This window comes from Dendrobates tinctorius, unplaced genomic scaffold (genome assembly GCF_039654945.1).
Source record: "Dendrobates tinctorius isolate UK_male_01 unplaced genomic scaffold, ASM3965494v1 ptg000166l, whole genome shotgun sequence".
In the NCBI taxonomy this organism is placed as follows: Eukaryota; Metazoa; Chordata; class Amphibia; order Anura; family Dendrobatidae; genus Dendrobates; species Dendrobates tinctorius.
This window is the reverse complement of record NW_027361833.1, coordinates 10,828,878-10,850,799: the sequence shown is the minus strand read 5'-3', so window position 1 is coordinate 10,850,799 and position 21,922 is coordinate 10,828,878. Positions and strand designations below refer to the sequence as shown.

Below are 21,922 nucleotides of genomic sequence, written 5' to 3'. Positions count from 1 at the left end.
ATAAATAGTAAGTCAAACCCCCCGTTATCACCCCCTTAGTTAGGGAAAAATAATAAAACTAAAAAAAAAGTATTTATCTCCATTTTCCCGTTAGGGTAAGGCTGTGTGCACACGCTGCGGATTAGGTGCGGATTCATCCGCGCGGATTTTGTAAAATCCGCAGGTGAAACCGCAGGTCAAAAGACCTGCGGTTTTACCTGCGGATTGCTCTGCGGTTTTGTCCTGTGGTTTTTCATCTCCTCAATAGAGGAGATGGCAAACCGCAGGAGAATCCGCAGAAAGAATTGACATGTCAATTCTTTCTGCGGATTGAAAACCGCAGATAATCCGCGCGGAAAATTCCGCACCGTCTGCACTGCGGTTTTTGATTCCCATAGGGAATCATGGTACTGTACACCGCAGCAGAAACTGCTGCGGGTCCGCAGCAGCCAAAACCGCTGTGGAACCGCAGCAAAATCCGCAGCGTGTGCACACAGCCTTAGGGTTAGGGCTAGGGTTAGGGCTAGGGTTAGGGCTAGGGTTAGGGCTAGGGTTAGGGTTAGGGCTAGGGTTAGGGCTAGGGTTAGGGCTAGGGTTAGGGCTCAGATTAGGGTTAGGGGTGTGTTGGGGTTAGGGTTGGAGTTATAATTGGGGGTTTCCACTGTTTGGGCACATCAGGGGCTCTCCAAATGCAACATGGCGTCTGATCTCAATTCCAGCCAATTCTGAGTTGAAAAAGTCAAATGGTGCTCCTTCCCTTCCAAGCTCTGCCATGCGCCCAAACAGTGTTTTACCCCCACATGTAGGGTATCAGCCTACTCAGGACAAATTGCAAAACAATTTTTGGGGTCCAATTTCTCCTGTTACCCTTAGGAAAATAAAAAATTGGGGGCAAAAATATCATTTTTGTGGAAAAAAATGATTTTTTTATTTTCACGTCCGAGTGTTATAAACTTCTGTGAAGCACTTGGGGGATCAAAGTGCTCACCACACATCTAGATAAGTTCTGTGGGGGGTCTAGTGTCCAAAATGGGGTCACTTGTGGGGAGTTTCAATAGTTTAGGTACATCAAGGGCTCTCCAAACGCACATGACACCCGCAGACCATTCCATCAAAGTCTGCATTCCAAAACGTCACTGCTTCCCTTCCGAGCCCCGACGTGTGTCCATACAGTAGTTTTCTCCCACATATGGGGTGTCAGCGTACTCAGGCCAAATTGGACAACAACTTTTGGGGGTCCAATTTCTCCTGTTACCCTTGGGAAAATGAAAAAACTGGGGACTAATTGATCATGTTTCTGGAAAAAATACAATTTTTTTATTTTCATGCCCTGGCATTATAAACTTCAGTGAAGCCCTTGGGGGTTCAAAGTGCTCACCTCACATCTAGATAAGTTCCTTAGTGGGTCTAGTTTTCAAAATGGGGTCATTTGTGGGGGGTTTCCACTGTTTAGGTACATTAGGGGCTCTCCAAAGGCAACATGACACCCGCAGACCATTCCATCAAAGTCTGCATTCCAAAACGTCACTACTTCCCTTCAGAGCCCCGACGTGTGCCCATACAGTAGTTTTCTCCCACATATGGGGTATCAGCATACTCAGGACAAATTGGACAACAACTTTTGGGGTCCAATTTCTCCTGTTACCCTTGGGAAAATAAAAAAAATGGTGACTAAAAGATCATGTTTGTGGAAAAAATACGAATTTTTTATTTTCACGCCCGGGCGTTATAAACTTCTGTGAAGCACTGGGGGGTTCAAAGTGCTCACCACACATCTAGATAAGTTCCTTGGGGGGTCTAGTTTACAAAATGGTGTCATTTGTGGGGGGTTTTTACTGTTTAGGTACATTAGGGGCTCTCCAAAGGCAACATGACACCCGCAGACCATTCCATCAAAGTCTGCATTCCAAAACGTCACTACTTCCCTTCCGAGCCCCGACGTGTGCCCATACAGTAGTTTTCTCCCACATATGGGGTATCAGCATACTCAGGACAAATTGGACAACAACTTTTGGGGTCCAATTTCTCCTGGTACCCTTGGGAAAATCAAAAAATGGTGACTAAAAGATCATGTTCGTGGAAAAAATACGAATTTTTTATTTTCACGCCCGGGCGTTATAAACTTCTGTGAAGCAATGGGGGGTTCTGAGTGCTCACCACACATCTAGATAAGTTCCTTGGGGGGTCTAGTTTACAAAATGGTGTCATTTGTGGGGGGTTTCCACTGTTTAGGTACATTAGGGGCTCTCAAAAGGCAACATGACACCCGCAGACCATTCCATCAAAGTCTGCATTCCAAAACGTCACTACTTCCCTTCCGAGCCCCGACGTGTGCCCATACAGTAGTTTTCTCCCACATATGGGGAATCAGCATACTCAGGACAAATTGGACAACAACTTTGGGGGTCCAATTTCTCCTGGTACCCTTGGGAAAATAAAAAAATGGTGACTAAAAGATCATGTTTGTGGAAAAAATACGAATTATTTATTTTCACGCCCGGGCATTATAAACTTCTGTGAAGCACTGGGGGGGTCAAAGTGCTCACCACACATCTAGATAAGTTCCTTAGGGGGTCTAGTTTCCAAAATGGTGTCATTTGTGGGGGGTTTCCACTGTTTTGGTACATCAGGAGTTTTCAAAACACGACATGGTGTCCGATCTCAATTCCAGCCAAAAACGTCAAATGGCGCTGCTTCCCTTCCGAGCTCTGCCATGCGCCCAAGTAGTGGTTTACCCCCACATGTGGGGTATCAGCGTACTCAGGACAAATTGCACAATAACTTTTACGGTCCTGTTACCCTTGGAAAAATAAGAATTGAGGGTGAAAAGATCATTTTTGTGGAAAAAATATGATTTTTCAATTGTATGGCTTTATGTTATAAACTTCTGTGAAGCCCATGGGGGTTCAAAGTTCTCACCACACATCTAGATAAGTTCCTTTGGGGGTCTAGTTTCCAAAATGGTGTCATTTGTGGGGGATTTCCACTGTTTTGGTACATCAGGGGTTTTCCAAACGCGACATGGTGTCCGATCTCAATTCCAGCCAAAAACGTCAAATGGCGCTGCTTCCCTTCCGAGCTCTGCCATGCTCCCAAATAGTGGTTTACCCCCACATGTGGGGTATCAGCGTACTCAGGACAAATTGCACAATAACTTTTAGGGTCCTGTTACCCTTGGAAAAATAAGAATTGAGGGTGAAAAGATCATTTTTGTGGAAAAAATATGATTTTTCAATTGTATGGCTTTATGTTATAAACTTCTGTGAAGCCCATGGGGGTTCAAAGTTCTCACCACACATCTAGATAAGTTCCTTTGGGGGTCTAGTTTCCAAAATGGTGTCATTTGTGGGGGATTTCCACTGTTTTGGTACATCAGGAGTTTTCCAAACGCGACATGGTGTCCGATCTCAATTCCAGCCAAAAACGTCAAATGGCGCTGCTTCCCTTCCGAGCTCTGCCATGCGCACAAATAGTGGTTTACCCCCACATGTGGGGTATCAGCGTACTCAGGACAAATTGCACAATAACTTTTAGGGTCCTGTTACCCTTGGAAAAATAAGAATTGAGGGTGAAAAGATCATTTTTGTGGAAAAAATATGATTTTTTAATTGTATGGCTTTATGTTATAAACTTCTGTGAAGCCCATGGGGGTTCAAAGTTCTCACCACACATCTAGATAAGTTCCTTAGGGGGTCTAGTTTCCAAAATGGGGTCACTTGTAAGGGGTTTCCACTGTTTAGGTACATCAGGGACTCTCCAAACGTGACATGGCGTCCCATCTGAATTCCAGCCAATTTTGCATTGAAAAAGTCAAACGGCGCTCCTTCCATTCTGAGCTCTGCCATGCGCCGAAACAGTCGTTCCCCCCCACAAATCAGGTATCAGCGTACTCAGGACAAATTGCACAATAACTTTTGCAGTCCAATTTCTCCTGTTACCCTTGGTAAAATAAAAAAAATTGAACCTGAAATATTTTTTTTGTGAAAAAAGTTAGATGTTCATTTCTTTTTAAATATTCAAAAAAATTCCTGTGACGCACCTAATGGGTTAATAAACTTCTTGAATATGGTTTTGAGCACCTTAAGGGGTTCAGTTTTTAGAATGGTGTCACTTTTGGGTATTTTCTATCATATAGACCCCTCAAAGTGGCTTCAAATGTGATGTGGTCCTAAAAATAAAATGGTGTTGTAAAAATGAGAAATCGCTGGTCAACTTTTAACCCTTATAACTTCCTAACAAAAAAAAATTTTGGTTCCAAAATTGTGCTGATGTAAAGTAAACATGTGGGAAATGTTACTTATCAAGTTTTTTGTGTGCCGTATCTCTGTGATTTAAGGGCATAAAAATTCAAAGTTGGAAAATTGTGAAATTTTCAAAATTTTTGCCAAATTTCCATTTTTTCACAAATAAACGCAAGTTATTTGAATGAAATTTTACCACTAACATGAAGTACAATATGTCACGAGAAAACATTGTCAGAATCACCAGGATCCATGGAAGCGTTCCAGAGTTATGACCTCATAAATGTACAGTGGTCAGAATTGTAAAAATTGGCCCGGTCATGAACGTGCAAACCACCCTTGGCGGTGAAGGGGTTAATTGTCAGCAGTGACTGTTTATGCAGACACAGAAGTGGGATCATTGCTCTGATTATGGCATCATCACCGTTCATCAACTTTGTGGATTCCATAAGGTCTTGGAGCACTTCACAAATGTGAGACATACATGCCTACTCTTCAGTTTTTATGTGTGGAGGCTGACCAGAATACCAACAGGTGTGTTGGAGCTGGTATTCCACAACTGGCCTCTGCTGCTCACAAATCCTTGCCAGCATGTGCAGTGCGGAGTTCCAGTGTGGGGTGATGTCTCACACCAGTCGGTGAGCTGGCAATTGAATGCGCTGCCTGGGCAGTGGCAGCTGTAGCTGACTTGCAGAAATAGTCGCTGACTCGGTGTACCTTGCCCGGAAGCTCTGGCAAATATGGTCAGGTTTTCAGAAACCACTGAACTACCAAACTGAGCATGTGGGCCAGGCATGATTCATGTGTGGACAACAAACTTCAATACAGCCACCAGGTTATGATGATTATCACACACAACCCTGCCTGGTTGTAGGTTCAGTGGTGAGAGCAACAGGTATGACTAGTCTGTTATTCCTTTCAACAACTATGCCATGGTGTGCAGTTTGTCTCCTAGACAAATTAGCGTCAGCAGAGCCTGGTGCTGCTTCACTGAGGCAGTGCTGTGGAGCTTCCAGCTGATGTGTGTTCTTACATAGCACATCAGAGATGGAAGATCAGTAGTAGCAGGATGGGGTGCAAGAATTGGTATTGGATATGGAAAGAACCCTGATAGGAGTAGGGCCATCAATCCTCAGTGTCGGTAGCACATGTGCTGTGTCAGAGAGGGGCTTGGGCATGGCCTAAACAATGTTCCCAGTGTGCTGTCAGTGAAAGGTAGCATCCTTGCCAAAAGTGATTGTTTATGTGTTGGTCATTAAGTGGGCAATCCCAGAAATCATATTGGTAAAGACACGGGTAATGTTCCTGGAAATGTGCTGGTACAAGGTGGGGATGTCACACTGAGAGAAATAATGGCGGCTTAGGACCAAGTACCGAGGGACCAAATTTGTACACTTGTAGAAGGCCAATTTTAGTTTTTTCAAAAAATGAAATTGAACATAAGCCAAGTTCTACAGTATATATGAAAATAGTCAATTTTTGAAGAACTTAATTTGTACACACTTAGCAGGCAAATTTTGCTTTTAATTTTAAGCCAACAAAATTGCACACAAATCAAGTTCTACAGTATATATAGCAACAGTTAATTTTTGAACAACCAAATTTGTATACTTGTAGCAGGCCACCTAGAGTTTTTTTATTTCAATCCAACAAAATTACATACAAACCAAGTTTTACAGTATATATGACAATTTTCAATTTTTAGACAACCAAATTTGTATACCTGTAGCAGGCCAATTTTGTTTTTTATGTCAAACCAACAAAATTTCATACAAATTAGGTTCTACAGTATATATGACAATAGTCAGTTTTTTTAACAAAAATATTTTGTGAACTATACCAGGCCAAGTGGTTTTTAAAAATTTGAACCCATCATAATTTTACACAAAGCACATTAAACTGTATAGATGACTAACTGAGTCAATAAAAAAATTTGGAAGGTTTTTTTTAGTTTTACATACTACCATCATGTAACAATAATCACATTAAACTGCATCAATGAATAATTGAATCCATAACAATGTTTGGAAGTTTTTTTTTAAGTATTATTATTATTGATAATAATAATACTGTGTATTTTATAACATAAAAAAAATCAGCACTTTATATTTTGATGGGGACTTTTACAAACAAAAAAACACTACAGAATAAGCATAATTCAGAAACCAAAAAGAGTGAGACCCTGCTCGTAAGCTTACAATCTATGAGGACATAGGGAAACACAAAAGGTAAAAGATAAAATGTACTTATATTGTACAATACAGCAATAAAATACTAAATAGGGTATGCACATAATGCTGCATGAACCAGTCACCAGCCAGTATGTGTACAGTGCAGACACAAAGGACTATTAGGTGCATGAAGGGTGTGTGAACAGATGCTATAAGAGTCATGATTTTTAAGAAAGTGTTGCATAGGCAAAATGGCAAAAGTTAGATAAGTTAGGTGGAGTGACAGTATAGTCTAAAAAAATGTGTTTTTAGGCCACACTTGAAAGTGTGGGTATTGGGAATTAGTTAAATTTTCCTGAGAAGTGCATTCCAATTGGAGCAGTACATGAGAAGTCTTGGAGATGGGAATAGGAGGTTCGGATTCTTGAAGATTTTAGTGGTTTACATCATTACTAGAACTGAGGGCGCGAGTAGGGTGGACAACTGAGACGAGGGATGAAATACAGGGTGGTGCTTAACCATGAAGTGCTTTCTGGGAAATAATAAAAAGTTTATATTGAAATCTGTATTGGATGGGCAACCAATTCAACAACTGGCAAAGGGTAGAGGCATCGATGTAGCGGTTAGCAAGGAATATGATTCTGGCTGCTGCATTCAGGATGAATTAGACAGGGGAGAGATGTTTTTGGGTGTTTAATTTACCACCGTATTGTAACAAAAACTGCATTAAACTGTATAGGTGACTAATTGAATCCATAAAAACTTTTGCATTTTTTTAGTGTTATAGATCACCAACATTTAAAACAAAGCACATAATGCTCTATGGATGAGCAATTGAATTCCAACAAATATTTAAATGCTTTTTTAAAGTGTGGTATAACAAATGTCACAGAAAGCACCTAATGCTCTATCGATAACTAATTGAATTCTGACAATTCTTTCAACTTTTTTTGGAGTGCTATTTACCACAGAAATATACCACAAAGCATGTAATACTCTATGGATGAGTAATTGAATCAAGAAAATTTGACTACTCTTTTTTGCAGTGTTATATAACAGCAAAATCCAGAAATAATTGTCAACCCTTTTGTTGGAGTGTTGTAATGTCACAGAAAGTACCTAATACTCTATGTCTAATTGAATATAGACAAATTTTGCAGTGCATTCTTGGAGTGCTATAAACCACTCTAATGTTACAAAATGCACCTAATACTCTATGGATGACTAATTGAATCCAGACAAATTTTTCAATGATATTTTTAGAGCGTTATATACCATATAAATACATCACAAAACATGTAATATTCTATGGATCAGTAATTGAATCAAAATTTCTTTCAATGCTTTTCTGAAGCGTTACATTCCACCATAATGTAAAAAAAACACGTTAAACTGTATGGATGACAAATTGAATCTAGAAAAAACTTTAAAGTGTAGTTGATGTAGAATCATAGAATTATAGAATCGTAGAGTTGGAAGGGACCTCCTGGGCCATCTTGTCCAACCCCCTGCTCAAAGCAGGATTCGCTAAATCATCCCAGTCAGATGTCTGTCCAGCCTCTGTTTGAAGACTTCCATTGAAGGAGAACTCACCACTTCTCGTGGCAGCTTGTTCCACTCACTGATCACTCTAACTGTCAAAAAGTTTTTTCTAATATCTAATCTGTGTCTCCTCCCATTCAGTTTCATCCCATTGCTTCTAGTCTTTCCTTGTGCAAATGAGAATAAAGTTGATCCTTCTACAATGTGACAGCCCTTTAGATATTTGTAGACAGCTATTAAGTCTCCTCTCAGTCTTCTCTTTTGCAAACTAAACATTCCCAAATCCTGCAACCTTTCCTCATAAGACAGGGTTTGCAGACCGGTCACCATTCTGGTCGCTCTTTTCTGAACTTGCTCCAGTTTCTTGATGTCTTTTTTGTTGATGTCTTTTTGATGATGTCTTTGTTGATGTACATATATATTCTTAAAGGCTTTGCAGAAAGAGCAAAGGCAGGATCAAATTATAAGGAGGATCATCAATAGACCCATGAAAGGCAACAACTGACGGGACTCATTCAGATATTTTCAAGTGTATTGCAGTACTCCTACACTCATTAATGCTTTGCAGAAAGTGTAATGCTAGGAAAAAATTATAAGGACAGTCATTCAGTCATCCATAGACCCTAGAAAGAAGACAACTGCCGGGCCTCATTCAAATATTTTTAAAGTGTAGATGCTGTACTCCTGCACTCATAAAGGCTTTTCACAAACTGAAATGAAAGAAAAGATTATAAGGAGGATAATACAGTAATCCTCTTCATGTGTCCGCTTTTTCTCCTTCCTCAGGAAACTTGGGAGACTGCCCGCACCTACTTCCTGGAGTCCGATTTCCAGGTGCCTGGGCTGTAAGTTACCTGGATTTAGGTAATGCCAGAGACCCTGGCATAAAGAAATGGTCCAGAGTCCCCTGTGTCACATGGACCATTGACTGTTCCTGCATAGGAGGTGAGAAACCCCAAGGACAATCTGATCTCTCATGGGTGGTAGTTGCCCCATCTCAAGCAGTCTCAAGGAGCCTCTCTTAGACCTGTTCATTCCTCAATAAGGATTCATCCTGCTCTCTTCCTTCTCTGATCATACCCACCACATACCAGCGATGTTGTCCCTCCATTTTGATGAACATGACCCTGATTCCAGCCTTCAGGTCTTGCAGCCTTTGAAGGAAATGTTCCATCTCTACTGCCAGCTGGATGAATGAGATGTGATGACAGGTACAAAACTCTTCTATGAACCCCCATTTTTGCTGCTGATTGTATGTAACAACCTCCCCCTGGATGTCCTGGCTCATCTCCTTGTCTCTTCTGACCAGCTCAGACATCCCAGTCCACTCACCAGTTCCTGGATCCTGGATCTCCCATCTGCAGTCTGTAAGAGCCACAGTGGTGAAAGCTGCAGCATGCATTCAGGCCTTGGTGGTTCCGAGAAAGCTGCCAGTTCCGGACCACAGGCTCCTGACCCCTCCATGGTTGCGTCACCTTCATCTGGCTCCAATATTCCTCCAGAAATTCATGCAAGAGTATTGCTTGACTCTGCCATCTTTGTCATCAACTAATAACATTACACTGGATGAATAATTATATCCAGAAATTTTTTTCAAAGCTTTTTTTGGGCTTTATACAGCAAAAAAAAGTATCACAGAGCACGTAATACTGTATGGATGAGTAATTCAATCTAGAAATATTTTTTAATGCTTTTTTCAGTGTTACATACTACCAAAATTTACCTCAAACCACATAACACTCATTGTATGAGTAAATGAGTCCAGAAAAAAAATTGCAATGCTTTTTTGTAATGTTATATAGCACTGAAATGTACCACAGAGCACGTGATACTGTATGGATGAGTAATTGAATCCAGGAAAAAAATTTCAAAGCTTTTTTGGAGTGTTATATACCAACCAAAAGTACCACAAAGCATGTAATGCACTAAGAATGAGTAGTTAAATCCAGATAACTTTATCAAATCTTTTTTGGAGTGTTATATATCAACAAAATGTACCATAAAGCATGTAATACACAATGGATGAGTAATTCAAACAAGAAAAAAATTTTTGGAGTGTTTTATACCACCAAAAGAGAGAGCGTAATACTCTCTGGGTGAACAATGAGTGAACAATTGAATCAAGACACATTTTTCAATGCATTTATGCATTTTTGGAGTGTTATATACCACCAAAATGTACCACAAAACACGTAATACTCTTTGGATGAGTAATTGAATACAGAAAAATTTTACGGTGCTTTTTTGTAGTGTTATATGCCACTGAAATGTACAACAGAGCAGGTAATACTGCACGGATGAGTAATTGAATCCTCTAAAAAATTTCAATGCTTTTTGGGAGTGTTATATACCACCAAAATGTACCACAGAGCACAAAATACTCTATGAATGAAAATATAGTCAATTTTTTCACCCAAAAATAAAAATGTGGTCATTTGCTGCAGATATATATTTAGCAATGGACTGCAAACCCTAAGCCCTGCCTATTCTGCAACTCTCCCTGCTCCTGCAACTTTTCCTTCCTTAGCTAAATGGAGAATGCATGTGATACAAATAGCAAAGAACAGATTTAGCCCTTGGGCTGTTAGTATGGTAGTTTAGAATCAGCATCAGTATAAATGCTACAGAACTCTGATTACAAACAATCCCCGATTGCTTATTGGCTTTGTTTCATGCAGGGCAGGAATTTGAGTTTCAAATTCAAACCTGTGCTAATGTTTGCCGAATGCCAAACACATCCGAGCACCCAGAAACTCGAGAGGTATCAGAGTATCCTGAGCATGTACACTCATCTCTAAATTTTTGCCATTTTCCAAAACATTTTAAATTTAGGGTCAATGTGTGTGAGGCTATGATCTGATGTTTTTCCTTATCATATTTTGGGGCATACAGGATGTTTAAATTGCCTCTTTTATTCAATGTTTTCCAAAGATGCAGCAACTGAAAAAAATAATTTTGATATTTAGATTTTTTTTCTCATTATACCATTTACCGCTTAATTATTTTTATATTAATATTACATTAATTTTATATTTTCACAGATTTAACTTTTACAGATGCAATTATACTAAATTTGTGTATTTTTCATCTCTTTATTTTAATAGGCGCAAATGGGTTTGAACTTTCATATATATAATTTTCTTATTTTTAAAAACTTTTTTACTTTCTACTGTAATTATTAGAAATTTTATTTTTCTTCTGTTAACATACTGTAAGTATTTTTGAGGTTTAAGAAATCTTTTTTAAATTTTTTTTGTGAAATCTGTTGACAGAGTCACTTTAAGAAAGTTTCAGAACAAAAAATCAATTACTGAAGTTCACTGAATTTGTCTATGGTTTTCAGCTTCACATGAGATTACTTGGGCACTGTAAACATTCATTTTACTCTATATCTTGGATAAGAATTATTGAAAGATTATATTTTAGAAGGAGTTGATAAGGAGTTGATAAGAATGGATTTCAGTCGTAGCTAAAAATAGACGGGACCATGCATTTGTTTACTTTATTGTTGCAGAGAAAGAGTAGATATTCAGTAGCTTTTTTGTAAAAAATAAAGTGTTTCCATAGTTTATTTTATATATCTATCTTATCCATTTACTGTTCTGCTAAAGAAATCTGTAGTTCGATGCAGTCACCAAAATTTTGTTCCCGTATATACTCGAGTATAAGCTGAGATTTTCAGCCCATTTTTAAGGCAGAAAGTGCCCCTCTTGGCTTATACTCGAGTCATAAACGCCAGGAGGTCTGCAGTGGAGGGGGAGCGCTGGTATCAGATCATACATACCCCCTCCTGGTGCAGTCTCTGCATCCCCTGCTTCTCCCAAGGTCTCCGGCGCCTGTGTTCAGCAGTCACATGGAACTGCTCATTAAAGTCATGAATATGCACATATTCATGACTTTAATGAGTGGTACCACATGACCGCTGAAGGAAGGAAGAGCTGCAGAGCCGGAGACTGTGGGAGAAGCAGGGGCTGCAGAGACCGCACTAGGAGGGGGTAAGTATATGCGATATTCACCTGTCCCCGTTCCACTGCGATGCGTCGCTCTGTCCTCTGCATCCTATGGCTGTGATGTTCAGGTAAGAGGGAGCGATGATGTGGTTATTGCATGGACTCTGCCTGAACAGTCACTGACAGAGGACCAGGAAGACAGAGCGGCATGTGGCGGTGGAATGGGGACAGGTGAATATCTCAGGTGCTGGGGCCCTGAGCCAGCGACGACACTGGCACCTGGCCCCCATAGCGCACCAGGTTCACCACCTGCTCAGAACACTGGCACCTAGCCCCCAGTGACAAGAGGTGAGTATGTCTTTTTTTTATTCGCAGCAGCATATGGGGCCATAACCTTTGTGGAGCATCTTATGGGGCAGCAAATGGGGCATAATCTACGGAGCATCTTATTTGGCAGCATATGAGGCATAATCTATGGATCATCTTATGGGGTAGCATATGGAGCATAATCTATGGTGCATCTTATGGGGCAGCATATGGGGCCATAACCTTTATGGAGCATCTTATTGGGCAGCATATGGGGCACAATCTATGAAGCATGTTATGGGGAAGCATATGAGGCATAATCTATGGAGCATCTTATGGGGCAGAATATGGGGCATAATCTATGGAGCATCTTATGGGACAGCATATGGGGTGTAATCAATGGAGCATCTTATGGGGCAGCATATGGGGCATAATCTATGGAGCATCTTATGGGGCAGCATATGGGATATAATCTATGGAGCACCTAATGGGGCAGCATATGGAGCATAATCTATGGAGCAGCATATGGGGCATAATCTATGGAGCATCTTATGGGGCTATAACCTTTACAGAGCAGCATATGGGGCATAATCTATGGAGCATCTTAGGGGCCATAACCTTTATGGAGCAGCATATGGGACATTTTACTCTATGGAGCATCTTATGGGACCATTATTAACCTTTGTGCAGCATTATATGGGGCACATTTTGTATGGAGCATCTTATGGGGCCATCATAAACTGTATGAAGCATTATATGGGGCTCCTGATTCAATATGGATATTCAAAAACATTTAAACTACTGATGTCTCAATTAATTTTACTTTTATTGGTATCTATTTCTATTTTGAAATTTACCAGAAGCTGCTGCATTTTCCACCCAGGCTTATACTCGAGTCAATAAGTTTTCCCAGTTTTTTTGTGGCAAAATTAGGGGGGGTCGGCTTATACTCGGGTCGTCTTATACTTATTTATTATTTTATTTATTTATTTATATATTTTTACAACTTTTACAGCTTTTCAACAGCAAAATATTAGAAAACTAATTCTGCTCTCCCATCCCAGTAATGCTTTTTTTTAATTCAGATACCGTCAGTACATTTTTGGACATTTATTATTATTATTATTATTATTATTATTATTATTATTTATTGTTATAGTGCCATTTATTCCATGGCGCTTTACATGTGAGGAGGGGTATACATAAAAACAAGTACAATAATCTTAAACAATACAAGTCATAACTGGTACAGGAGGAGAGAGGACCCTGCCCGCGAGGGCTCACAATCTTCAAGGGATGGGTGATAATACAGTAGGCGAGGGTAGACATTTGAAAAAAACAAAAAAAAACGATGGAATTGTAAACAGAGCTAAATTATTTCAATGGGCTAGGAAATGATTGTGAATTACTACAAATTTTATTGAATGTAACTGCATTATAAATTACAGCTGCTTTGAAAAGATCCCATACCATTACATTTCCACTAATAAAAGGGTATGAATGATAAAGTCAAGCGTTCAATGTGACATGTTGTCAAACACAGCTTATGGTACAATTACAGGACATTGTGATGCCCTTTTAAATTCAAAAGACTCAAGCAACCTTACATCTATCACAAAATGATATGATTTTATTACAGTTGCATTGCAATCATGTTGCTTAGTTACATTGTTTAAAAAAGACCTAGTTCCATGAAATTCACCCTTTCTCCACCAATGATACATTTTTGCCACTAAAATATCTATAGCCCATAATGTTATGTATACTGAGAAAATCATCCAGCCTTTTTTTAAACAGTTATAGTGTCTGGCATTGCTACATCTTGTGGAACAGCATTCCATAGTCTGACTGCTTTAATCCCTTTGAGACGAAGCCTGTGTTCACCATGATGACCAGGACAATTTTTACAATTCTGACCACTGTTACTTTTGAAAATAAAAACTCTGAAATGCTTCTAGGTATCCTGGTGATTCTGAAACCATGAATAATGTAATGAATAACTGTAATATTATTTTCATACCTGTCTAAGGAATTTTGCTTTTTTGCTCTATTATAACAACAAGAAATTTGAATTCATGTAGTGAAAGAGTCTACCATATTATAGTCAAATATTATTATTATTACTTATTTTAAAAGTGCCATTAATTCCACAATGCTGTACTTGTGAAAAGAGTTACATACATATAATATACATATAACATATATAAAACATATGTAAATTAAGCAAACTGACTGACTAGTACAGAAGGGGAAATGACCTTTGCCTTATGGTCTTCCAATCTACAGGCTAAAGGGGAAGGACACCGTAGGGCGGGTCTAGAGCAAGGACGACCCTTCTGACTAGCAAAGGGCTTATTAGGTTTTTGCCTGTGTATGTCATACAAAAGACTTCAGATGAATACACTTTCATAGAAAATATGCTTTGTAATTTTTTTATTTAGTTAATTTAATTGAGGAGTACAAGTATTGACCAATACAGAAATACTGTATAAGGAAGGCAGACTAGTCTTTTTAAGAATTAAAATGGTTATGTACAACTGACTTATATATTATTCTTTTCTACTGTATGTAAGTTGGTATCATGTCATTGCTCAATATCTCTAAGTATTTTGCAAGTCCTAGCATTACTGGATTGGTCTTTGCTTCAACACTGTAAAATCTAATTGTATAAACATACTGAAAATATTATCTAATAAACATTTTCTCAGAATAGAGTGCATGTTAGTGATTTTGAAGTCCTGTTCTGTGCTCCACATGTGGACTGTTGTCTCAGCTGACGCTTTATCAGAACAGCATGCATGGTCTAGCCTGAGATCCTGTCCGCTGCTTTAAGTTTTACTAGACAAGGAAGGAAAAGGTCCTCCCTTCTGAAGCACAATGTGCTTGGATAATACAAGCAATCATTGTAACTACATAAAGAGAGAACTGGGAAAGAGAGGAACACTAGTAGAATGATTAAAAATGAGAATACCAGTATTTTAACTTGGAAGTATCCGTTTTTTGTATAATATTGGACCTTAGCAATAGACTAAAGTGAGAAGAAAAAAAACATTCCACTCATAATACGTAAAGTCTTTCATATCTGATCTAATCTTAATTTACACTTTCTGACAAGGATACATCACAAATTGCAGAATTATAAACAATACCTTCACAAGACAAAATTTGACAACATTTCCAAGTATAACCAGGCAGACAGGCACTGACCACCTCTAGAGATATGTAAATATAGTTATTTCTTGAGTGATTAGATTGTCATCCTTTGTTCTATGAACTGCTTATTGCTTATAATCAGATATAATACGATATGTTTTGAGGACTTAAAACTTCTAAATTAAGTTATTTTGCCTGGAGTATCTTTATATTGATCTTTAAAAGATTTACTAGTACCTAAGGAGCTGGAAATAAGTGGTCATACATCATTGACTAGCCATTTTTTTTGTAAAACTCTAATGCAGATCTGTCAGTGTTAAATATGATGAATGTCCATTTGAAACACATCTGGAAAGCTAATTAACTATGTCAGCTATCTGAAATTTGTCTTTAAGCCATTGTTTGGTATTTGATACCTTTATATAATTGCTCACTTCTAACTGTGGATGCAAGGACTGCCTATACGAAAACATGGAACAGGAATTTTCTTATTCAATCTGTATGTGGATAGTTTTCATAGTCTATTGGATATATATATATATAGTATACAGTGCTCCCAAGGACATTAGCACCAGTAATAATCTAATTCTACCCAGCGTTTTTATTGGTATATGGTTGTATTATTATTATTATATAGTGAATAAATAAAATGCATCAGAAATAAAGTTTCCCAACCCTTCATATTATTTGAGTTCTAAAAGTTGACATTGTAAGTTGCAATAATTGATTTATTTATTGATTTTTAAGGGATTGTTTTATATACAAGTAGATTTTGTAATATAATTAGATATTTGTTCACTGGTTGGAGACTGAATTGTTTTGAGTCGCTCCCTTTAACTTTTGATATATGTATTGTATACCTTAATATTAGGGTTGTCAAAGGCTTGTTTGTCAGCTGAAACATTGCACATCTTTTATATGAAGCTTCCTAAATAAAGAGTTCACTGATGGCTATAATATGCTGAGGTTCGGAACTGTTCTCGATTGGAGTAATGTAAATTCCTTATAAATATAGTAGTATGTAAAAGCTTGGGCACCCTTGGTCAAAATTACTGTTATTGTGAACTGTTAAGCAAGTTGAAGATGAAATGATCTCTAAAATGTCCAAAGTTAAAGATAACACACTTCCTTTGTATTTTAGGAAAAAATTTTTCCATTTTGTAATTTTTAAATTGTAAAAAATGACAATGAGCAGTTGCAAAACCTTGGACCTAACTTTGTGTCCAAAATCAGAAGCCATGGGTTTTTCTAAGCAGTTGCCTAGCACTCTGAAAAATGGAAAAGGTGGAGGCACATAAAGCAGGAGAAGGCTATAAGAAGTGTTGTCAAGTTGCCCTTTCCTTTATTTAAAATATAATTGAGAAATTACAGTTAACAGGAAAAGTTGAGGTCAAGATAAGATCTGAAAGACAAAGCTAAATTTCAGTAAGAGCTGCTCATGGGATTGCTAGTGAGACAAATGAGAACCCCTGCTTAACTGCAAAAGATCTTCGGAAAGATTTAGCAGACTCTGGAGTTGTGGTACATTGCTTGACTGTTCAGAGAAAGCTGAACAATTATGGCCTTCATAAACTCATGGAGGAAAAAACCTCTCCTGCATCCTCACCATAAAATTCAGGTTCTAAAGTATGCAAAAGAACATCTAAACAAGCCTGGTGCATTTTGGAAACAATTCTTGAGGACTGAAGAGGTTAGAATAGAAGAACTCTTTGGGCACAATGATCAAAAGTATGTGTGGAGAAAAAAGGGCACAGAATTTAAGGAAAAGAACATCTAACCAACCAGTAAACATAGGTGTCGATCAATCATGATTTGGGTTGTGTTGCAGACAATGGCATGGGGAACATTTCATTTGTAGAGGGAAGATTGGATTCATTAAAATTTCAACAAATTCTTGATGTAAACATGACACAATTTGTAAAAAATCTGAAGTTGAGAAGAGGATGGCTTCTACCATAATCCTAAACACAAGACAAAATCCACAATAGAGTACCTTAAAAGGCACAAGCTGAAAGTTTTACAGTGGCCCTTACAGTACCCTGATCTGAACAGCATTGAAAATCTGTGGCTAGACCTCAATATAGCAGTGCATGCAAGACAACCCAAGAATCGAACAAGAACTGGAAGAATTTTCCTAGAAAGAATGGATGAAAAACTTTGAAAAAAAATCGAAAGATCTTGGCTTGCTACAGAAAGCATTTACAAGTTGTGATAATTTCAAAAGGGGTTGCTACTTGGTACTAACCATGCAGGGTGCCTAAACATTTGTATGAACCCATTTTCCTTTTTGTGACTTTTAAAATGTGAAAAATAACAATTTTTTTTGCCTAAAATACAAAGTAAATGTGTCATCTTTAATTTTAGGCCTTTTAAAGATCATTTCATCCTCAACTAGCCTAACTGTTCACAGTAACAATAAGGGTGCCCAAACTTTGACATGCTTCTGTATGTCTTTGGTGTGTGGGAAATAATTTAAGTATGTTAAAAGAAGCAAATGGGGTAAACATTACGACTCCATGCAGTTGTTGTTCTTTATTTCAATCCAAGTCCCAACTCTCTTCCTTTAAACCAATCTAACAATGCAAAATTTATTGTGTATTTATAATATTAATTATAACATTTGATATCCTTTATTGTGTCATGTTTTTAAACAGAGGACACTCAAGCTGGAGGAAAGTCTACCTATCAGATCCAAGTTCTTATACATGGACACCTTCATTTGTCAGCAATAACTGCATTACATATGTTCATGCATACAGTATGTCACTGTATAATGTAGCAATTTCTTAACCATACTGTGTATTTTAAAACTGTAAGGGCTGTAAGAAACATGAGCTATTTTCAATACATTGATACATATTTACATTTTTATTTTAGTGACATACAATTCCTGTTACATATAACTAAATGGACTTCCATGTCCAACTCCTCAAATACATAATAAATATATTGGGGATGATTACGACTGGCATTGTGCACGCCAGTCTAAATTATGGACTTACTGGACTGCGATGCACCAAATTTATTAAGAGGCTTAATCCACTGAATTAACTTGATGCATCTTCTTTGTAGCTTGTGCTTCCATGTACGTGGGACTGGAATAGCATTTTGACATAATAAACCCTCAACATTTTTCAAAATTCATTGGGATTGTGTAGTCTTGTCTCTGCCCCATCATTTTGACAATAATGCTTTAAACCAGCATGAAAATAATAAAAGTCATAAAGATGTGTGCAGCTCTGTGTTGGGTAACAATATTGTGACTTTTCAAAATATTTAACACTAATTTTCTGGTGTAAATGCTTTGATAAATCAAATCCATTTAGTTAGTTTTGTGTAGGAAGCGTGAGTATTGTTAAAGGGAATCTGTCACCAGGTTTTTGGTACAGAATCTGAGAAGACCATAATGTACTGACAAAGACTCTGATTCTTTTGATGTGTTACTTACTGGTGTCTTTGCTGTAGTTTCAATAAAATCACTGTTTTATCAGCAGGAGATTATCACTTAGAGGATTAGTAAACCTGCTGCCAGATGGTCCTCCATATTCTTGAGCTCTGTATTAAATAAGTACTGGTGGATCTGTGGCAATCAAATAGTGATTTTATAAAAAAAAAAGTAAGAAGCCTAGTATGTGCTACATTACTGGAATAAGGGTCTCTGCCGCTAAATCGAGGCGCTCTCAGATGGTGTAACAAAAGCCCCATTATGCGTCTGTTTATTCACTGTACAATGCAGTGGCACAAATGAAATGTTTAATTTTGATTTTCTTTTCTTATAATAGGAAGCTTTAGCATACGGTATATAATCACACATGATATTTTCAAGACGTTTGGTGAATAAATTGACAACAACATCTGATTTTTTAGTCCAAATGAAAAAGTGGAGTTCTCAAATTTATCATACTTTAATATAAGAATTTCTTCAAGTTCTTAAATAGCTCTTTGTTATACATATTTCTATAAAGTAATAATGTAAAACTACTGGGAAAAACAATATTTTCCTGTAAAATAAAATACTATACACCAACTGTAGTAATGCAAATAGCAAAGTTCTTTAGAGTGAATAGTACACAGAGTTCTTGATATGTGCTGGTACAAATCTTTCAGTCCTCTGCTTTTGTATCACAGAGAGGATCTGATTCTACCAAGGTTACAGTGACCCGAATTCACCTCCTCTTGGCATTCAGTGGCAGTATTAAAAGCAAGTGGTTCTGGTGTCTCATCGACTTGTCATATAATATAGCATTTCTAAATAAATTGATTTTACTCAACTGATTTCTGTAAGAAGCATTATAACTTTGCAAGTTTCCCAATTGCTCATTACTTCTGAAATGTCATGTAACGTAAAAAATCAGACACCATTTGGAATCATAATGTTTATACAAACTATATGCCTCTTAAGGGCTCAGTATCTAAGCTTGTTTAATTCTTATACAACTTGACCAAAAACAAGTGTTAGGCGTCGGATTCCTGTAGCTACACAACAGGAGTCCAGAGCCTCACATACTGCTTTGCAGCAAGTCATTCCTGAGGCTAAGTCCTGCTGCAGCTCCACTGAGCATGCTCATGAGACGATCTCCCATTGGAGCTCGGGAGTCACGTGCTCAGGTCCTTCCCCTGATCTGCTTGGTCCACCTCAGAGATCGGGAAGGTCCCGGCAGCGCACGGCTATAAAAGGACCGCATGGCCGTTCGGCAATGCGGTAGTATAGACATTACTTGCTAGATGTGTGAATGGTGACGGATGTATGATTCTGGTGACTGACTCATTTGAAACCCCTTCCCTCTGATATTACGCATCTGGATAGGGAATTAGTTCAGCAGTCAGCGCCAGTCAGTGGCAAGCCTTAGGCCACTGTGCACACCGCGCCTCTACACTAGCGTCCAATTGTGCTACTCCTCACGGCACTATCATCTCGCGGCAGTGTCCTACGCCACGCTACAGTTGCAGCTCTCTTTGGCGCCTGCAGTAGCGACGCCGCACACATGGTAGGTCTAGACAGACGCAGTTCCTTCTGCCTTTGGTCCTGCACCTGTGACCTGATACCGTGTGTGCATATATCTGAGACCTGTGATGCTAGCAGGCTCAGCCTTTTTGTGTTTACTCCTACTGGCATCTCTGTGATTAAACAGCGATTGCTCTGCGCACCTGGGTGACGTTTAACCCCGTGCACACTATATCGCCATATAGCTTGTCTGCCATTACTCAGCAGCAGTTATAACACCTTCTGCACTGTGGACCCCGAGAGGCGAATGCACTTTATTATTTATTTTATTTAGTGCGTTCCGCCATTCCTAACATTATACTAGCGCTGGCTGGTAATGGCAGAACAGCAGCAATTACTACAGTACATTCAGCAGCTGGAGGGCTGGTTGGCTACTCTTGAGAGTGCTATCTCTGCTGCAAAGTCCACTGAGGCTGCTGTTCAGGCGATCACAGAGGCAGTTTCTCATGGGTCCACATCCTCCCCTGCGCTGACAGTCTCCCGCCTCCTGTTGCCCGATACATTTTCTGGCGATAGCGCCTACTGTAGGGATTTCGTGAGCCAGTGCTCTATCCAACTGGAAATACTGGCTGCGCGATTCCCTATGGAACGGGCTAAGGTGGGGTTTATTGTTTCCCTTCTGTCGGGCAGGGCGTTGGAGTGGGCCACACCGCTTTGGGAGCATGGCGACCCAGAGGTTCGGACCGCTGCTCAGTTCTTAACAGCTATCAAGCAGGTCTTCCTGGGAGCACGAGTCACACACGACACCTCTCTTCAGCTATTGGCTATAACTCAGGGTTTGCTCTCAGTCAGTCAGTATGCTGTACGTTTTCGGACTCTGGCTTCTGAGCTGGAGTGGTGTGATAGAGCTCTCATCCCTGTGTTTTGGAGAGGTTTAGCAGAGCATGTTAAGGGTGCTCTATCTACCAGAGAGGTTCCTGCAAGTCTGGAGGAGCTGTTTGACATCTCCACTCGCATTGATCTTCGTTTTTCGGAGCGCGGGCTGGAGCGTGCTCAATCCAGACGGAAGGTTACTTCGGCTCCAAACCTCTTGGAACCTCTGGAGTCACTCGAGCCAGAGTGTTCACTCCCAGAGCCTATGGAGGTGTCTCGTGCCAGTCTCGAGGTGCATCTGGCACTAAGCTCCATTTGCGGTTGCCACTGTCAACACCCTGTTCCCCACGATAACAGGGCCCCGCAGTGGCCAACCTCTGTGCCGCCAGGCAAAACCTTTGTTCCCCCTCGCCTTCGGCCGAAGGTTCTCGCTTGGGCACATGTGCCAGGGTGGGTGGCCACTGTGGCTGCATGCAGACCACAAAACTCCTGGAAAGGTCTTATTGGTGACCGCACAGGGCTTGGGACACTAAAAAATATGTTCGGACATGCACCTCTTGTGCTCGGAATGCCTCCCCTACACAGAGAGTGAAGATGCCTGCCGATACTCTGCAGCATTCTACTCCAACTTCGGTTTCTGGCCTTTGTGCGGCTCCCGTTGTCTCTCAGGTGTCCCTTCTCAAACCTGGAGATTTTGCCACCTCTGATGCCCGCCACGTGTCCCGGTTTTCTGGTTCACCTGCCGGGACATCAGACTTGCCT

The 21,922-nt window shown here is 39.4% G+C and overlaps 1 protein-coding gene across 7 annotated transcripts in view; it reads left to right on the top strand.

Moving 5' to 3' along the window:
- DMD (dystrophin) overlaps nt 1-21,922 on the top strand; it is a 3,834,938-nt gene that overhangs the window by 589,151 nt on the left and 3,223,865 nt on the right. The window lies entirely within an intron of this gene.